At 35.9% G+C, this 19,899-nt stretch overlaps 1 protein-coding gene across 15 annotated transcripts in view; it reads right to left on the bottom strand.

Annotated features, from left to right (window-relative positions):
• Window positions 1-19,899, bottom strand: part of GPHN (gephyrin) — a 623,627-nt gene that overhangs the window by 202,418 nt on the left and 401,310 nt on the right. The window lies entirely within an intron of this gene.

The raw sequence follows: 19,899 nt of genomic DNA, 5'->3' as shown, positions 1-19,899 counted from the left end.
CAACAAACACGGACTGATGGCGCTGTGGAGAAGTCCTTGCCCCAAACTGCCAGTTTCCCTCCCGCTTTACCTTCCACTACCATGAGTATTTTAAAGAAGATGTTCTATCTGAGCTGTTGGAAGAAGAAAACAGAATGTAAGATCCTGTTGCCATTCAGAATTTGCCAGGGTAAAAATACTTTGGAGTAAGCTGGATTCTGTTAGAGGTTAAAAAGCATTTTCCCAAGAAATAATGTTACATATAGTACATAGATTCCTACATTAATCCATATATGTCTATTTGACCCTCAATTCAGTTAAACCGTAGCACCATTTCAGCTTATTAAGGGTTATATAAACTTTTGAGAACTAGCCTAGGAATCTGGTAACCAGTTATAAAGTTGTTTTCTTTGGAAACTGCTTTGCCCCACTTATAAGTTGGTGACTGTCTGTAGAGTATGGCATATAACGGAATTTAAGGATAATATAATGATGGGGTTCAGGATGTGCTACCCAAAAACATGGCATCTTGCATACTGAATAAAACTGAAGAAGTATGAGAAGATGGCGAAAGCAAGAAGGTCTCTTGTCCTTCCTCTGCCCTTCTCCCCTGAAAAAGGTCAAAACACCCTCAAACAAGAGGTGTCCTCCTTATACCCTGAGGAAAGGAGCATCGTTTTCTCCAAGACAAAAGGGCACCAAGAAGAATAAGAATGAACAGGCCTTACTAAGTTTCTTCTAGTTTACTACTCTAAGTTCATACTTTATGCCCCATCATATTTCTCTGTGACTGTCCCCTTTTCATCAAACCTAGCATAACAACACTCAGATTTAACTATTTCTTTGGGTCTTCATTTCCTTATGAAGACTCCCGTGTCATGTAAAACTTATATGAAATAAATTTGTATGCTTCCTCCTGTTAATCTTTGTCAGTTTAATTTTCAGACCCAACCAGGGACCCTAAGGGGGTCAAGAAAAACTTTTTCCTACCCTAAAATAATAATTATAATAAAAAGTGCTATTCTTTTTAGCCATAATCTTCAGTGAGGTGAGGTGTGTGCGTGTAAATAATCCAGCCACTAAATAGGAAAGTGATTTTGAAGAAATAGATAAGATAAAACCTGGAGAAGACAGTCAACTCATTGAATGAAAAAAGATATATCTCGTAGATATATGTTCATATATATCATCTTCAATACACTGGACAATGATTAGGAAAAAGAAGCAAGGCAGGAATGGCACAAGTGCTGACATTAACTTGTGTCAAGTTGACAGTGAAGCTAATAATATTTGATATTTTAGTCAGATTGTGGCTAACAACCATATGCAAAACACATTCTACTGTGTGACAAATGTAGCATATAATATGTCTGACAGAGTTAGTTCAAACTAAAAATAACTTTACCTTTAGGCCTTTAGTATAACAACCAGTATTGATAATAATAATAATTATTATTTATTGAGTACTTATTCATATCAGGCACTGCACCAAGCAGTCTTTAGCAATTCAATCCTTAAAGTGGTATCATTTCCATTTTATAGAAATATGAAGTGCAGACAAGTTAACTTAATCAAGTTTACAATCAAGTGCTTAATATTACAAAGCTAGTAAGAGGCAGGGCTGGGTTTCAAATCTAGGGCTGGGATTGAAATCTAGCCCAATCTCAGATTTTTAAGCACTGTGAGACAACCAATAAAACATTCATTACCGCCAAAGCATGAACATCTTTGGAATATGTTAAGAGGCTGGTTAAAGTTCTTGATTCTTTCAGAAAATTAAAAAGCTTATTTAAAAAAACTCTCAAATAAAAACACGGCCTCATACTCTCAACTCTTAAATTCACACACTAAGCATGAAGCTATTTAGAGATTTTAGTATCCAAAGAATAAGGCAACAGGGAGAATTCCCAAAGAAGAAATATTAAGTACGGTTTTAAATAACAAATGGCTTCAGGAAGCACTGAACTACTTAAAAAGCAAAGAAAGAATTACTATATTTTTTTCAATTCTGGGAGAGAATTAAGCCCTGATGCATTATACATCCATTGTATATAATGAATTAACTTCTCTTTTATGAATCTAGAATGGCACCATCTTCACAGGAGCTTTAGAAAACAGCCACACAAGTCACTTCTTGTACTGTGGTTTAGATGAGGAACTCTGGCTAAGAGAGGAAGTGCTTTTCAAAGGGGAAAAATAAGGTGACTAGAGAAAACTGATAATTCTATTTGCTGAAGTCCAAGCTATATATTCCATTGTATCCAAATGTATATTTCTGTAAACAAGTAAAAGAAAATTTACATTGCTAGTAGTCAAGAAGATATTTATCAAAATCTTTAAGAATTAGAACAGGATTGGTGGTAAACCAAACCTGTCTGTAAATCTATGGGTATGAACCACATGAGGGTATGGTCATGAACTGCTCAGAATTCATTAAACCTCTGTAATTTACAGGAAGCTGTGCAAGCATGCATTGGTATTACCTCCTATACAGAAGTGACAATTGGGTTAAGAAAGAAAAAGAAAAATGGAGACACAATGCTGGCCTGTGGTGCATAAGGGCACATGAAGGAAAAGAATGATGGGCATGAGCCCAATGGGGAGTAAAAATCACTTTGGTGTAAATTTCCCTCACTATTGGTTACAGAGTACAAAAGCCACTGGAAATTTATATTTTGAGCCTTCTTTTGACTTAAATTGCCTGTCAGTACTCCCTTTGTGTCTTAGTAATAGATGAAGAAGCTTTAATCAGAGGCCTATATACAACTTACTTATCAATCAATAACATTAGATTCTGACTACAATTTTGTTGAAAGCTAACTAAGAAATACTTACTGACTTAACAATAAACCTCAGCTTTCTATTATTATTTTTTTGCTTGTGTACCAATTCTGATTCCCATATGAATTCCCATCTGAATTTACGAGAGTATGATTTTTCATAGACTTTTAGTTCCCAGTGGTTTTCAAACAGGATGTCAAGGAGACTGACTGCGGTCACAGAGAACAAAGCTGCATTGCTCTATGTAAACTTCAAGTTTCAATAATAGGGCAAGAAAGTCAATTCTACTGTTTGAGACTCTTCCCTCCTGTTACATCCAAGGTCAACAAGGAATTAAAGTTGTAGAGACTGGGATGACTGTTTGATACTGTTTGAGCCACAATGAAGAAAAATTGGGCCAGCTACCCCTGTTATTTATTTAAAAGTGGAATATTAGAGTAGACTGTAGGAACAGTCAGGCAGTGTAGAATTAAAATGTTTTAGAAGCATTGACCTAGATTAATATATGCTTCAGGGAATTAGAAAAATGCATACAAATCTTAGGGACATTTGATACATATATAATGGGATATTTGAGACTGGGTTGTAACTCATGATTTGGGTAATGTGTGTTTATTAAATGGTTACTGTGTGCTAGATGGGGTAAAGAAGGTAAATCAATGCCTTTACCCAACCAAGTTTCATAGTCTAATAACAAAGTGAATATTATTATAGATATAGCAATTAAGGCATAATTAATGTCATTCATTCAACTTACACTTGCTATCTGTTGTCTGCCCCATACTAATCTGGCCTGTGAATTACAGGTTAAAAAGAAAGCAGCCTCTGGTCTCCAGAAGTTCACAATTCATTACAGAAAGACAAGTAAAACATACAATTACAATACACCATGATAAGTAATATAATAGAATTTAGTACAAACTGCTATGGGGATATGTAAGAGATGCTCCTAACTCAGATGGGGGGGGGGATGGGGGAAGGTTATCAGGAAAGGTTTCCTGGAGCTGGGATATATGAGCACAGTTTTAAGGGACAATTATAATTTGGGTGAAGAAAAGATGGGAAAGTCAGAGAAAAAGGCTAGCGCAATTCACAGATTTGAGAGATCATGGCAACTGGGAAATGGCAAAAAGCATGGCTGAAGCTAGTTTTAACCATGATAGGGAGTGGTAAGAGGAGTAGTTGATGATGTAGGTAGGGACCAATTCCTACAGGTTGTGGAGAGCCACTGAAAATATTTTAAATAGTGGAATGACAATGATTACATTAACATTTTAAAAAGTTCATTCCGGTAAGCATGTGAAGATGGATTAGAGATATTTATGGAATAAATTATGAGGGTAGAGGAACTAGTCTGGATATTAATCTAGTAATCCAGATGAAAAATCCAACTAAATAATTGAACGAGGTTCTGGAGAGAAGGGCATAGATTCTAGAGATACAAAAGAGGCAGAATCTTTAAGGCTCAGGTCTGATTGGTTAGAAGGGATATAACTCCCAGGTTTCTAGTCTGCGTGATTGGGCAGTGTCATATACTGACATAGTGGATGAAGGTACAAATTTGGGGGTTGAGTTATGTACAAGGTGCTTATAACTCTGGAGAGAGATCTGGGCTGTAAATAGGAGTTGATGTCAAGGTAGTTACTATATAGTGATGTAATATTAATATATGTGAAGCTCCTAGAATGATCCCTGACCAAAGTAAGCGCTATACCGTAAGTAGAATAATAATGATGATGGATGGTGATGATCATAATAATAAAAATGGTTGATTATGAGATAACTCAGAAGTATACAGAGCATCATAGAACTTTTTGTGATAATGAAAATGTTTTATGTCTATACTTTAAAATATGGTAGCAAATAGCCACATGTGACTACTGAGCACTTCAAATGTGGCTGTTGCAATTGAGAAAATTTTAAATTTTATTTAATTTTAATGAATTTAAATTTAAAAGTCATATGGAGCTGCTGGTTATTGTTTTGGACAGTGTAGATATATAGTGAGAAATGAAATCAAGAGAATTTGGGAATTAATCAAGTTGATCATCAACATGTAAGGAATAGCAGAAAAACAGTCAAATAGGCAAAAGGAAAAACAATATAGGGTAATACGGTTTAGAGGCACAATTGAAATTCCCTTGATAGGATTATTAGGATGAATGGGAGTTGGTAGAGGAAGCTTTCTGGAGGAGTATGGACTGGAGCTATGAAGTGGAGGAGGGCATTTCAGGGAGACAGGCTAGCACACATAACGGCCAACAAGAAAGAAGGAACATAATATGACAAGAAGGTTCACCCTGACTGGAGTGGTAGGCATATGATAGGGAGTAAGTGGTCAACGGTCCTTGTTTGCCAGGGACTAAGGGGGTTCCTGGGATGCAGAACTTTCAGTTTTAAAACTGGGACAGTCCCAGGACATGGTACTTCAGTGCTAAAGTGAGGGAAGTCCTAGGCAAACTGGGAGGAGTTGGTCACTAGAGAATACTACTAGATAAACAGTGGCTGGCCAAAGTATGAAGGACTTTGAAAGAGAGGCAGAGAGGCATCTACTCTTGATACAACAACTCAGAGGTAGGCTATTACAGCTTTTTCAATCAGGGAACTAAAAGGAATTAAAGTAGTGCTTAGGAAGATTAGTCTGCCATTAGAGGGAAGAAGGACTATACAAAGGGAATCCAATTATTTAGCTACTATTGTAATCTAAGTCTGAGGTGATTAGGGCTTAAAATAGAAACTTATGTTTATTTAATCCTTACTATATCCCAGGTACTCTACTAGATTTTACATAAATTATCAATTCTTCCTGACACTCAGATGCTGAAATTTGTATAAACCTTTGAAAAGTTGATTGATTTATTTGTTTAAACAGTTACTCATCGTTCCCAAATATTTTTTGAGTGACTTCTATATGACACACCAAGTTCATTACTTGTCTTACTAAAGCCAGAATTTGAAAGTAGATCTGGCTACAAAGTTCATTGTATGTATTAGAAGTAAGAATAATTCAAAGGAAGAAATAACAAAAATGACAAAATTTAATGGCATACTGTTAAAGACGAAAAATAAGGAAGGGTAAAAAATAACTAGAAGATTTCTATGATGGGAAACTTTAAGAACATGATCTAAGAAACTTTAAGAACATGATAGAAGGGATTTAGATAGAAGTTGGATATACTAAGTTTGAAATCATAAAAAAACATTCAAACAACAGCTGGAAATATAAGTATGAATGCAAGTGAGCTATGTCACTTTAGTGTATATTCTAACAAGCTAACATTTATTTGGGCTTTAACTATCGATAACTCTAATTAACCTATTGTATTTGTAAATTCTCTATGGCATAGGAAAAATGATAACATCATGACAATAAGCTAATCTATTTGAATAAAGCTAGATTTCCACATAAGGAGATTTTTACCAATCTACCTACCTACCTACCTATCTATCTATGTATGTATCTATCTAGATATATGTGGTGCTCCAAGAACAATGATGCTTCAAGGACAAAAGACGACCCTGCCTGAAAACGTTTAAGCGTTACACCCCTTACTGGACTCTTAATCACCCTCCCCACCATGTTGTGATGGTTACGAAATTCCTGAGCCCACCTGGGCAATGGGACCTGTCCCAAATAAGGAAAGGAGTCTGGCCTGTCCCACTCCCACCCTATAGAAGGAAGGTATATGTGCCTCGAACAATCAGTAAATGAAATTTTCACCTCGGACCATTCTTTTGTTTTCTGGCTATAAAACCTGATCAATAGTGCATGTTCGGGCTCGACTCTCCCAAACTACTAGGAAGTCGGCCCCACTGTTCTGGCAGCAACCCTTCCCTCTAATGAATTCTACCTTCTTTACATTCTGCTTTGTGTCTGGAAATTCTTTTCCAACCTGTGTTTGGACCAAGACAATATATCTCTATCTCCTCTCTCTCTCAAAGAGAGATATATATAGTTTATATTTTAGTTTTAAGACACTTACCTCAAAAACTTCCTAAACTTGTTATCTATGCATTAATATTTCTTGATCTTTGGAATTGGCTTCACGTTTAGAATGTGTAAAATATTATGAATGTAATGAGATCAATGGCTCATGTTGTACACTATTGTTCTTTCCTTCAAGCCAAGTTAAGAAAAGCTGGGGGGGGGGATGGTGAGCAGGGGAACTCACCTGCTTATATTAACAGCATTAATATTTCCTCATCTTAAACTTTAGAATTCTCATTTCTTATTTCCATTGATGACCCTCTTTTGTATTTCAAACGACCTGAGTATATGAGGCAATATATGAGGATAAGCAGAAATTCATTAGTGTCAACTACAATAATGTGTTTCAAAAATCTTTTTTATAATGGAAATTTAAGAATGTATGGCCAAGTAGAAAGAAGTACCCATTGTCTTTCGTCAAAAATTATCAACCAATTCGTTTCAATTCTTTTCCAAGAATGTTTTGATTTTATGTATCAAATATCCCTGTCAAAGAGAAAGTCATGTGCTTTCCCACTATCTTTATGGCTGGTCACTTATTTGGATGTCAGAGAGAAATATGTACTTAATTTTCTTATTTTGACCCAAACAATTTATATATTCCAATTGTTTTTTTATTTCAAATTTCCTTTTTAATTTTAAGTCATAGCTTTGTGTTGTAACACTATTTGTTCCAAAATTAGATCATGAAGGTACCTTCCTATGACTTCCAAATAATTAATCAAAATGTTCTTCAATGGGCTATATAAAAAGCAAGTAGAATATTCCTAATTATCAATCTTTATCTTGAGTCATATAGTTCTTGTAATTTCAAGGAAGAGAAACTCAAATGTAAAGTGTTACAATAGCCAAGCATACCAGCACTGTTATCTAACCATTCAGCAATTTTCTCTGCCAAGTCGCTCTGAACCTTAGACTACTGAGAATGTGTTTTTAATTAATTTTTAAGGTTCTCCTCTTTTGAGTTAAAAAATGGTTACAATTTTATAAGTAAAATTAAAGAAAAAACACAAAATAGACCATCTGAGATATTTCCATTAGGCATTATATATATATATATATAATTTTAATATATATACACATATAAATGCACTGGGATAAATCTCCATCTTCTGTGTCAGTCGGACATAGGTCCATTTTCTTAGGAACAGGGAACTCCCTTCACAATGGTAGTGAGGAAATTGGCTGGACCATCCTTCTTGAATATAATTCCATGAAGATGCCATTTAAGGTCGTCTGGATCTTGGTTCCTTCTAGCAATCTACTACTCCAACAGTGTGTAGTTCATCAAATTCAGGTCTTTCTGAAGCCAGGCTAGAAATACAAAGTGAGGTGGACGACTAAGGTAACTGACCAAAAAGGAGGAAAGGACGAGGAGCAAAACAATTTCCCAATTTCATTTTTTCCCATATTCTCTGTGCTTGACAAGGGAAAAAATATTCAGGTCTGAGTTCCTTTCATTCTTAGCCATTGTTGGTGCAAAGTTTTGTTTTTTTTTTTTGCGGTACGCGGGCTTCTCACTGTTGTGGCCTCTCCCGTTGCGGAGCACAGGCTCCGGACGCGCAGGCTCAGCGGCCATGGCTCACGGGCCCAGCCGCTCTGCGGCATGTGGGATCTTCCTGGACCGGGGCACGAACCTGTGTCCCCTGCATCGGCAGGCGGACTCTCAACCACTGCGCCACCAGGGAAGCTCGTCACTCACTTTTTAACTTGAGTTTTAATTTCTAAAAGTCAAATTTCAGGCATCCTTCTTCAGTATGTTTTATAGGCATGTTCAGGAAACAGAGCAGTGATTAACACAGATGAATATAGCCTCTCTCGAGCTATGCCCTTTCAGGGAGATCATACTGAGTTCAAGAGCTTTGTCGAGAAATCTTTCTTCTAAAGCATCATCTCCTTTGGTGTTGCCAATGTGGAATGGAATATTCATCTTGCTTCTATTCTGGGGCTCCACAATTCTAATAGTAGCTTTTCCTTTTTGACCACTTCCCAAAATTATAGTTCTCTTTTTCTGTCTAGCAGCTTTGGATGGTTCCTTCACCGATGGAGAAGTTACCCACTGGTACTCCAAGCCACAAATCCTAAGAGATTCTGCAAAAGCACTTGCACCCAGGTCACCAATGAGCAAATTGCAGTTCAGAGTGATGCGCCTCAAACCAGCCATACAGTCAAGATCAGGTCTCCTGGAACGAAGACTCTCAGCCCAGGTTTCTTCATGCCTTCTGGTAGTCTGATACTTTAAGATCTTGGCCATGTGATCTGCTCCCTGCCATGTCAGATTACACCCCGTGAAGTTTACTGTCTGAAGAGTGATAGAGTTCTTTACACCTTGACAAATAACTGTCTTGCCCAGCCATGGCTGGAAGAAGCTCTGGATACAGATCAAGGGCAGAGGGTGCTCAGGAGCGGCGCCCAGTCCACCCCGCGGAGGCGGTCGGTGTTAAGTCCAGCAGGGCCTCCCGCAGGGAAGCGTGCAAGGCGGGCAGAGGCACCGAGCCCTGCAGCGCGCACAGTTCCTCACAGCGCGGGAAGAAGTCGGCCGCGGTGTCGCAGCGCAGCTTCACCGAGTGATCATGGCCCGAGCGTGGCTTCGGGGACGCTGGTTGTGGACACGATGCCCACACCCGCCTGGGGTCCCCGGCTCGCTTCCCGGCCCCTCGGGCCCTCACCGCCCGGTGGCTGCGGCCCCACAGCGTGCACAGGACCCACGTCGCAACCAGACGACGCAGGGCCACGAGCCCCAGCTAGGCCAGCCCCTCCAGGCCGCGCTCCCGCTGCGAATCGCTGGCCATTGGCGCCAGCCTCATCGCCCTCTGCGCTCGGGGCTGCGGTTCCCCAATTCATTTTTAAAGGTTCCAAAAAGAGGTATGAGTTAAGAAACTTGGTAGAGTAGTTGCAGTGTTTTCAAAAGATACATTTCTAACAGATCTCTTTACACTATCTCCAAATTTCCAACTATTATATAGAAACAGCATGAAAATAATTCAGATAAGAGTGAAAGGAACGTGGAACATCCCAGACAACTATATTGAAATAAATAAGAAATAAAGATTTTCTAAGTGAGATTTTGTAAAGTAGAAAATCTTATGTGATTATCTCGCAGTATATTCATTTTATGAATATTTTATTACAGTTTCCTCCAGCTTAAACATTTTGTGGCCCTGTTGGTTCTAAAAATCGGTCCTATTTTTCCTTTTGAAACAGGAAATGCTACAGTGCTTAAAGTCAAGTTTTATTCCTTTCCTTCCTTTCTTGAATCTCCTATCTGCAATTCAACTAAAACTTCCATTTGTATAAGCTCAAAATTGTCAGTCAATCAAGGTTTGTTTAGATTAGAATTGGTGTGCTAATAGTGGGTTAAGAGTTCAAATGGCAACTGTTTTGCATGTTACAATTTAAAAATGCCTCCTTTTCTTTAAAAGTTAAAGGTAAAAGTTCTTTTTTTTTTTTGGCCACACTGTGTTTGGGATCTTAGTTCCCCAACCAGGGATCGAACTGGTGCCCCCTGCAGTGGAAGTACAGACCTCCAGGGAAGTCCCCTAAACGTCCTTAAGCATTAAGTAAAAATATAATTAAGTTTCAGTCTCTGTCCACTGAACAGGAAAAATGAATTTAGCTTCAAAATCTCAAATTATCTAAATCAATCTTGCTACTGGGAAATCTAAGACATTAAAAACAAGATTTCAAAAGGTTCAACGTTTATTAATTTTGTTGTTGTTTTTGTTTAGATACTGTTACAAATCATAAAAGACATATCTAGTATACACTCCAGCTTTTCAAATAAGTCAGAAAGAACACTATTTCTACCAAGAGATAGTACTATTTCTGGCTTTGGTTTAAGCTAAGGGAATTCTGAAGCAATTTTTTCAAAGGATTTTAAAAAATGAACACTGTTGGAACAAAGTTGAAGATTAGTTAGAGATATGGAAGGTGAGTTCCCCTGTTCCCCCAACCCCCAGCTTTTTTTTAACTTGGCTTGAAGGGATGATTAGTGTACAACCTGAGCCATTGATCTCATTACATTCATGATATTTTATACACTCTAAATGTGAAGCCAATTCCAAAGATCAAGAAATAGCTAGAAGATTATATTTAAGAAAGGCATAGTAGGTGATCAATAAATATTTATTAAATGACTAAATATGAGAATAAGAACAATAAATTACACAAAGGAATGTCTTTCTAATATTTCCTTGAATTAAAGTTTCATATCTTATAGAAACACCTGTATCCTTTCATAAGATAAAATCCAAAACTATATAATCAACCTGAACCAGGTACTGTGAAAACACAAGACTACCACATGCCATTCAGAGAGCTGACGACTTTTAATAACTCCTGAAAAGTGAAAAGCATGGTTTTTAAGACAAAACAATTTTCTGCTACTCACTTGGCAGATTTTACGACTTTGGGCAAGGTATCTAACCTCTTTTTTTTTTTTTTTTTTTTTTTTTGGCGGTAGGCGGGCCTCTCACTGTTGTGGCCTCTCCCGCTGCGGAGCACAGTCTCCGGACGCGCAGGCTCAGCGGCCATGGCTCATGGGCCCAGCCGCTCCGCGGCATGTGCGATCTTCCTGGACCGCGGCACGAAGCCGTGTCCCCTGCATCGGCAGGCAGACTCTCAACCACTGCGCCACCAGGGAAGCCCTCTAACCTCTTTGAGCTTCAGTTTCCTCATCTGCAAAATGAGGATGACAATAATATCTTCTCCAAACAGAGCTGCAGTGAAGACTGAGATAAGATAAATAAGATGTCAAACATAGAGCTTGTCACATAGTAAGAGAATTGTATTTTTTACAAAGGGGCTGTCAACTACATGGAGTAACATTTGCTGAGCCAGGTAAGGTTAGAAATGATCTTGTTTTTGTACATCTCATGGATAGATTAATTTTTGAACAAGGCTTATTATTTTGGTCTCATGAACGTCACAGAAGATAGTGACATGAAATTGGTAAAATCAGTGTGCTACATCAGGGAGTGGAGAATTTATTTCTTCAGCAGTGGAGATAAATGAAAATGATGTAAATGTGAGGGAACGAAGAGAAGCCAAACATGGAAGGTTTGGCTACTTCCATAGTGATGCTATAAAATAAATAAGAAGAGGCTTCCATATGAAAAATAGAAACATGAGAACATTCCTTGAAATTCTAACTGTTAAGGCTTATAGTCTAAATTTTGTGAAACAATCATTTACCAATTTAAAATGAAACAGGAAACAATTATGCAAGGTTATTTCTGTAAAGAGGACATCATGAATGTTAGATTCCCTAAGGAGTTCTTCACTGTATCGGTCATTACAGCTTCAAAAATTAAACATAAACACCACCTATGGAGTCCACAGAAATGTGGCACTGAGTATAAAATATAGAAACCCTACCACAGATGACAAAAGGAGAAACACACTTCATGACAAGTAACTAAAGCTCATGTGTCACAATGAAAGAAACACACCCAGGTGAAGCCAGAGTTCATTTAAGAGCTGAGTGCTATGGAGAAAAGGCCACAATCTCGACTCCCCAGAAACCAGTTCCGCATTCCAACCTGAGAGCCCTCCTGCAAACATGCTATCACAGAGAAAGTAATACCCTGATGGATGCTGTAGGCTGTGATTGGAGATGATGCCAATGGTAAACTTCTTAAACACTCTCATGGGAAATGGAGAATTGCCTGGATGAAGTGGCAGAAAGAAATGGGTTATATATTTTTTACATTGGGAATCATAATCCTGGGGTATTAAGAAAAGACCTGTGGAAAATGCGGTGATGAGATGATACCAATCTTCTCTTTCAAAAGTCTTTGCTAATATCACAAGTTAATTCATTTCCCTTTCATTACTTCGTTTCTCCCTACAAACACACATTTCAAGAAGAAATCAATTCTCCACAAAATCAGTTTTAGAGGAAAAAAAAATTTGTAACAGCTGCAACTTGCAAAGGAAAAAATTAAAGAAGATGGCTTTAATTCTATTGACTCAATAAGTTCAACTTTGTGAAGCTACAGGTTTAGCAATGCTATTCCTTTCAAGGCTTTTTATAAAGTTTTAAAGTCAGAAGATGATATTCTGCCTGTGGTTCTACATACATTTACCTGGTATTTTAGACAGTGCCATCTTTCTGTTTTTTGCATGAAATTCAGAGATAATATTTCTGTGATCAGAATTACACTGACAATACCGGACTACGCATAGTAGCTAAAGTTGCCTGCACAAAGTAAATATGTGTAGAAATATGTCTGTAAAGTAAAAAATTAAGATCTTAAAATTCACAGGCTATTAAAGTCCTGTTATTTACTAGTCATATTTTGAGGTACATACACTCTTTTCTCTTAGCTATTCAATAGTGCCCCTGCTTTGAATAGTAGACTTAAAGGATATTCAGAGCCTATTAGTGATATTTCAGGGACCCCTGGTTTACACAACCAGAAAAACCACTTATGCTATGGTTTAACACCATAAGAATAAGAAATTAAACCTCTGAAAAGGCAAATAACATAGGTCAAAGTTGATGTAAAGTATTCTGTTAAAAGAACATGAATCTCATGAGTGGTAAGCTTTTCTAGATTTTAAGAACCTTATACAAGTATCAAGGAGACTATTTTCCTGAGTAACCTAATCAGTTATTTAAAAGGGAGTGAATCTTCTATTTTACATAAAAATAGGGGAATCATATTAAATTTTCATTTAATAATCAATTTGGAGGCTTTCCTCTGTCTATGGTTAATGGGACAGGATTGTTACTAATTTAATGTAAATCTTCAGCTACCAGAGACAGACCTATACAGCTCTGCAAACTGGAATCTTTGCCGTTAGCCAACATGAGTTTAACAACAAATTACCCAGTTCAAAGGAATCTTTATGGAATTAAGGTGGTGGCAACAATTAAGTTGGCTGTTTGGGCTTTAACCATTTCAATTTGATACAGTGACTGCCAAAAAAAAGTTACTCAGAAAAAAGTGCTGTATGAAAATATAGAAATTTCCCCATAAAACAGCTAACTTTTCCCCTTTGGTCCCTTCATCTCTTTCAGCCAAGTGCAAAGTGCAAGGCAAAATAAATTAAGGCAAAAGGAAAATAAAATAAGAAAAATGGTGAGGGCGAGCATGTTGTTGACCATGTAAATAAACTATGTGCAAAGTATACCTCAGATACACTATAGGTAGATAAGCACGAGGGAAGCTGAGCCTGGTTTTGCAGTGGGGAAAAGAAAACACTGTTAAAGAGGAAATGATAGCACAGTAAGGGTCTCAGAAGTTTAGAAGGTTCCATCACCAACACATTTGCCAGATAATAAAACAGTCTTATAAAGAGACACTTGAGCTTGAAATCTCAAGGTTCATACTATTTGAGGAGAACTTTGTGATAAAAAAATACCTGGCTTAAAAAAAAGATCCATGATGGAGATGGCTCTCCAGATCAGAATCTGGTATGATCTTGCTCAGAAGACGCTCATTTAAGGTTAACAGGAAAGTGGAACACTGGTCACTTTTTCCTATGGTACCACACTGATCTCAGTCTTAACACTAGCAAACTACATGTGAGATTATTTATAGAATGACTCTATTGTACATTTTCATATTACTCTTTAAAGAGGGCACCAAAGCCAGATCAATATTCTGATTCTAATTTCCTGTTCCTACTATTTCATTCTCATTACTGAATCCATTCAGTATTACTGAATCTAAATAAACAAATAAGCCAGTAGCAACACCAAAAAGATATTTAAAAAACTTAACCACAAAACTCTTCTCCAGACCTGTCTTTTATCAGAATGTTTCATTGATTTTTTTGCGATAACTATTTTATACTTAAAACCATGTTTAATCTTCATGACTTTCACTTGATAATTTCCTGGCCTGTTCTTACTTTCTAGGTTGTCACACTGCCACATTCAATTTTGTGGCCTCTTCTTTCATTATGTTGTCAGAATGCCATGTGAGCTAAATATTCAAGTATGCATTTTCTAGTTAGAAATTCTTCAGGAAGTTCCAAAATACAAAGTTAGGGTAGGGAAATAAGGTAAAGAAGAAGATGGCACAGTGGAGAAATCAGAAATGTCCTTATTATCTGATCTGTTCTTTAAGTGTATTTCCAGCACCCAGCAGAGCGGAATATAGTAGGCACTCAATAATGACTTACTGAATAAGTGAATATACAAAATCTTTTTCTTCTATCCTCAAAAACTGAATTGTGTGAAATAATATTCAGAAGGTTTTACACTTACCATCACAAAGATTTGTGATAAAATGTATCACTGCCACTTAATGAGTTACTATGAGGTAGTTTCTAAAATATGATCAATTCTATACATATTAAGAAATTAAATCTTTCAACCACATACATATCTGATTTTCTTTAGCGGGATACTAGTTCTAAGAAAGCCTTCCTCTGCATGTTTGGTCTGTTCCTATAACTATACCCATAAAAGTGAAAAACTTTATCTTTCAAAATAGTTTGAGTCTTGTCTTTTTTTTCCCCTCACTTTTCCATTTTTAATTACTAGGGAAATTTACTTGTCAAGGAGATCTTTTACTAGTACCCTATTGTCTTAATGTCAATTCTGAGAAGGCAATTCCACAGTAAGCATTAAACACCTCACAGATGTGTCACTTCCACTCCAAATGATGTCTTAGGCTACTGCAGGCGATTTTATAAGTAATAGATGGTTCAAAGCAGAAGACACATATTATTAATATGAGTAAATGCCAAAATGTCAAACAAGGAAGACTCAGGAGGCTCAATGTTCTACATACAAGAACCAAAAAACACTGAAATTTGCTTAAAGAAAGTAGAGTACATAAACAAATTGATCTTTACTCATTTAAAAGCTACCAAAAGATTATTCATCTAAGGACTAATGTTCCAGTAGTTCTTCCTCACCTCAGTCAAAGTAGGCTGATTCAATGTAGACACTTTCAGATTTTTAAGTGCTATATTAAGATATGATGTATTACTTGATCACTTCAGGGTGTCTTTCTTAGTTGTACGAAATTTCCTATAGAAGGTATGATTTTAGGTGAGGTCAAGTAGGAAATTTAGCAGAAATCAAAAGTTGATTGTGGTTTTCAGGGGAAATATCTTTATTAAGATGCAAGGAAGTAATAAACAGAAAAATACAATGTGTACAGCAAAAATACTCTAAAAACACATTTTTATTTTTAAATAAAAATACTCTAAAAACACATTTAAATATTTAAATAAGTTTAAAGAGCAACAGTGGAATTTATCTTTAAATCTCTGTAAGGGGCTCCCCAAAGAAGAGGAATTTATAATCGATACTTTATCCATATGATAGTTCTATATTTGAAGGGTTTAATGTAATTCCATAGTGAGTTTACCTTGTGTGCTTGGCATGCGAAGAGCACAGAATAAACAGTGCAAAAAGGAAGAATAAAAACATAAAGGTAGAAAATTTCAGGGGATCAACTCTTTTAAGTGCATGCTTCCATGCAGAATGATCCGAAACCATCCTCAGAAAAAATAAGCAGCTCTCCTTTTCTCAGTTTGTAAAACGATGATAATTTCACACAATCTCTATTATAATAATTTCTTTGTCAATGTTGCCTTGACACACTAACCAGTTTTAGCAGCTGTCAGCAAACTTTTTTGTAAACAGTCAGATAGTAAGTATTTTAGGCTTTATGTGCCATACGGTCTTTGTTATGACTATTCAACTGCTGTTGTACTGCAAAAGCAACCACAGATTATATGCAAATGAAAGAGTATGGCTGTGTTTCAATAAAACTTTATTTTTGGGACACTGAAATTTGAATTTCATATAATTTTCCACATGTCACAAAATGATATTCTTTTGATTTCCCCCACAGCATTTAAAACTGCAAAAATCATTCCCAGCTCACGGGCCCACAAAAGAGAAACAGGATTTAGCCCAAGGGCTGTAGTTTGCTGACCCCTGAGTTATAGCATTAATTTAATTAATAAAAAAGTGCAAAAAACCCACAGACAATTCATCAACAATATAAGATGAGTTAGTTTAGAACTAAAGCTGGAATGAAGACACTGATCTTGAAAGACATAAAATCACAACCATCTAATTCATTATTTGTATTACCCCATTTCACACCAGTCTTATTTTGGCACTCAGGAAATTATTAAACATTTAAAAACTACACTTCAAAAGATATTACTTTCTGGCTTGATTCAAACATTTTTCTTAAACTTAATAAAAATATAGTCAAGTGATAACTCCTCCCTTAACTTTTTCCACTTTAGATAACACCATCCCTTTTTTGTGTTAGCATAGCAGGTACTTATAATTATCATATTCCTTCTACTTCATCACCTTTCTTCTTAGTTCACTTATGTGTCAATAATCTGTCTTCATAAGTCACCTTCCCTTTTACTGTTTGCTAAAGCCTTTAAAAAATTAACATATTTGATTACCCCAAACCTACCTGTATATATTTGTAGCTGAATGGAAATGTATCATCATATTACATAGACTGAGTGAAAATAAAAAATTTGTGGCTTTGAGGTATTTTTATTCATCTCCTTTCTTTTCTTTTTGTCTTTATTTCATGAGTACTTATCTACTTTTTTTCTGAATGTTTTAACATTCAAGCTTCCCAGGGCCCTATTGCTCTTTAATGAATTAACTTCAATTTTATAAATTTACCTTGATGTACATTACTTAAAGGAATTCATTTGCATTATCTTATGTTTTCCAATTATCATCTGTCTGCATTACTTTTTAATTAATTGTTTATTGAAGTATAGTTGATGTACAATACCATGTAAATACAGGTGTACAGTATAGTGAGCCATAATTTTAAAGGTTACACTCCATTTACAGTTATTATAAACTACTGACTATATTCTCTGTGTTGTACAATATATCCTTGTAGCTTTATATGTAATAGTTTGTACCTTTTAATCCCTAAACCCTAGGCTGCCCCTTCCCCTTCCCTTTCCCCACTTGTAACCATTAGTTTGTTCTCTATATCTGTGAGTTGGCTTCTTTTTTTGTACTCACTAGTTTGTTGTATTTTTCAGATTCCACATATAAGTGATATCATACAGTATTTGTCTTTCTCTGTCTGATTTATATACTTCCTACTAGATTCATACATTAGATTACATGGAAAATTAATTTTTTCCTTTATGTGGTTTTATTCTTCAATCATTGTTCTCAGCACAGTATCAATCTAAGGATTTGTAGTTACTTTTGCAGTAGTTAAATTAGGCAAACTGTGTTTAGGTACAAGATGAAAATTACTAAAAACTCATTTAGGGTTCAGAATACTTCAGTTTTGTATAAAGTACAGAAAAAGATGATACATTCTTAACTGAGAATTCAAGAATCGAATGCATCCTACTTTTTGCTATAGAAGAGTCCATGTAAAATTAAAAAGTATGTTTTCATATGAGAAATAAATAAAATTTAATACTGTTCTAAAAATTACCTCTTAATAAAAGTCTACTTTATATCATTGATTATAAGTAATAAATAAAAATGCAGGTCCTCTAAAAAATAATACATCATATAGATGATACCAATTGAAACATGAATAATTTAATTAAATTCTCATCCCAAACTTCTGAATGATGTCTCACCTTCTTCAACTATAAGATATTTAAGTGGCAACATGGTTCTGAACCTGTCATCTTATTGAACTATTTAGCGATGTTCAATGAATTAAAAGGCATTCATATACTTGCTCTTCTGTGTGGACACCTACAATAAATTTTCACAAAATGGAATGGTCACTATATGCCAATTTATCTCATTTTAGAAACGAAATCTATTTATATAGCGTATGGTACTTAGAATAACTTTATTTTGCTTCTAAGCAACAATTTTTAATATACAAGGCATATTTTAAGGCATTCTGGGGCAATAAGAATTAAAGGGAAGGAGAGACACTGAACATTCAGCCAAGATTTTTTTTTTTTTTTTTTGCGGTACGCGGGCCTCTCACTGCTGTGGCCTCTCCCATTGCGGAGCACAGGCTCTGGATGCGCAGGCCCAGCGGCCATGGCTCACAGGCCTAGCCGCTCCGCGGCATGTGGGATCTTCCCGGACTGCATCGGCAGGTGGACTCTCAACCACTGCGCCACCAGGGAAGCCCTCAGCTAAGATTTTGATTTGTGTCTTTTGCTAGCTGAACTCTGTAGAGAAAACACTATTATTTGCCTTTTGACAATATATTTTTTGTTCTTCTGTACTTTTCTAGTTAACAGGAATCTTAGAAGGATACACCTTATATTCAATCTTTTTAGAAGAAGGGTAATCAGAACAAAGTGTGACCCAGTGAAATGAAACAAAAGATGAAGACACTGAGACTAGTTATTATGTACTCCACCACGCAGTACAGGTATTGAAAAAAAGAAATTGAAGAGTGGCATGAGAAAACCAATTTCCAAAGCACAGAGATTTCAGTTTAACCCTAATCTAACACAAACTCCTTATCATATAGATCTTAGCAAGTTTCAACTTTCTGGTCTTGGTTTCACTGAAAGAAAAATAATATCATTTTTTATGACTGGTTAGGGAAGAGTGTGGCACTAAAAACACACATTATCAGAATCTTTTTAGGAGTTTCTAGAATGATATCCAGATATATCTAGACTGATTTAATCATAAAATTCATACTAATCTTTTTTATTTTTTTTAAAACAGCGGGATAGATTCTGGGGATGATTGTGGGTAATTTTTCAAATTCTCTAAGAATATGACTGAAAAGAAGGACTGGCTCAAAAGAAAGAAGTAGAAACATGAGACGTGTATTAATTTCCTTTTCTGTTTAGTTATCAGAATTTAAAGACTGATATTAATAAAAAACTTTGAACTTTAGTCAACAGAAATTTAATGACGAGATATACAAAATACACATAGTATATAATTAAAAACAAAGCTGAGAAACCAGAGAATTATCATAACACTATTATTTTTTATTCTATCCTTCATAACAAAATTATTATAGCAATATGAATTAAATGTATGACAATAATCTCGGGAGAAGTAAACCAGGGCTAAGTTTCATAGGAACTTTTTTTTAAAGCCTCAGAAATAGGAGGTCAAGGTTAAATAGAGCCAGTAATTATTTACTGTAATATTTTAGCTTTTCTTCTACCATATTTATACCATGTACCATTTTAGAGATTTTAATTCCATTTATCTTGAAAAGATATATTCA

This window comes from Globicephala melas, chromosome 2, assembly GCF_963455315.2.
Source record: "Globicephala melas chromosome 2, mGloMel1.2, whole genome shotgun sequence".
NCBI lineage: Eukaryota > Metazoa > Chordata > Mammalia > Artiodactyla > Delphinidae > Globicephala > Globicephala melas.
The sequence above is the reverse complement of the archived record's forward strand: the minus strand, read 5'-3'. Positions and strand labels throughout refer to the sequence as shown.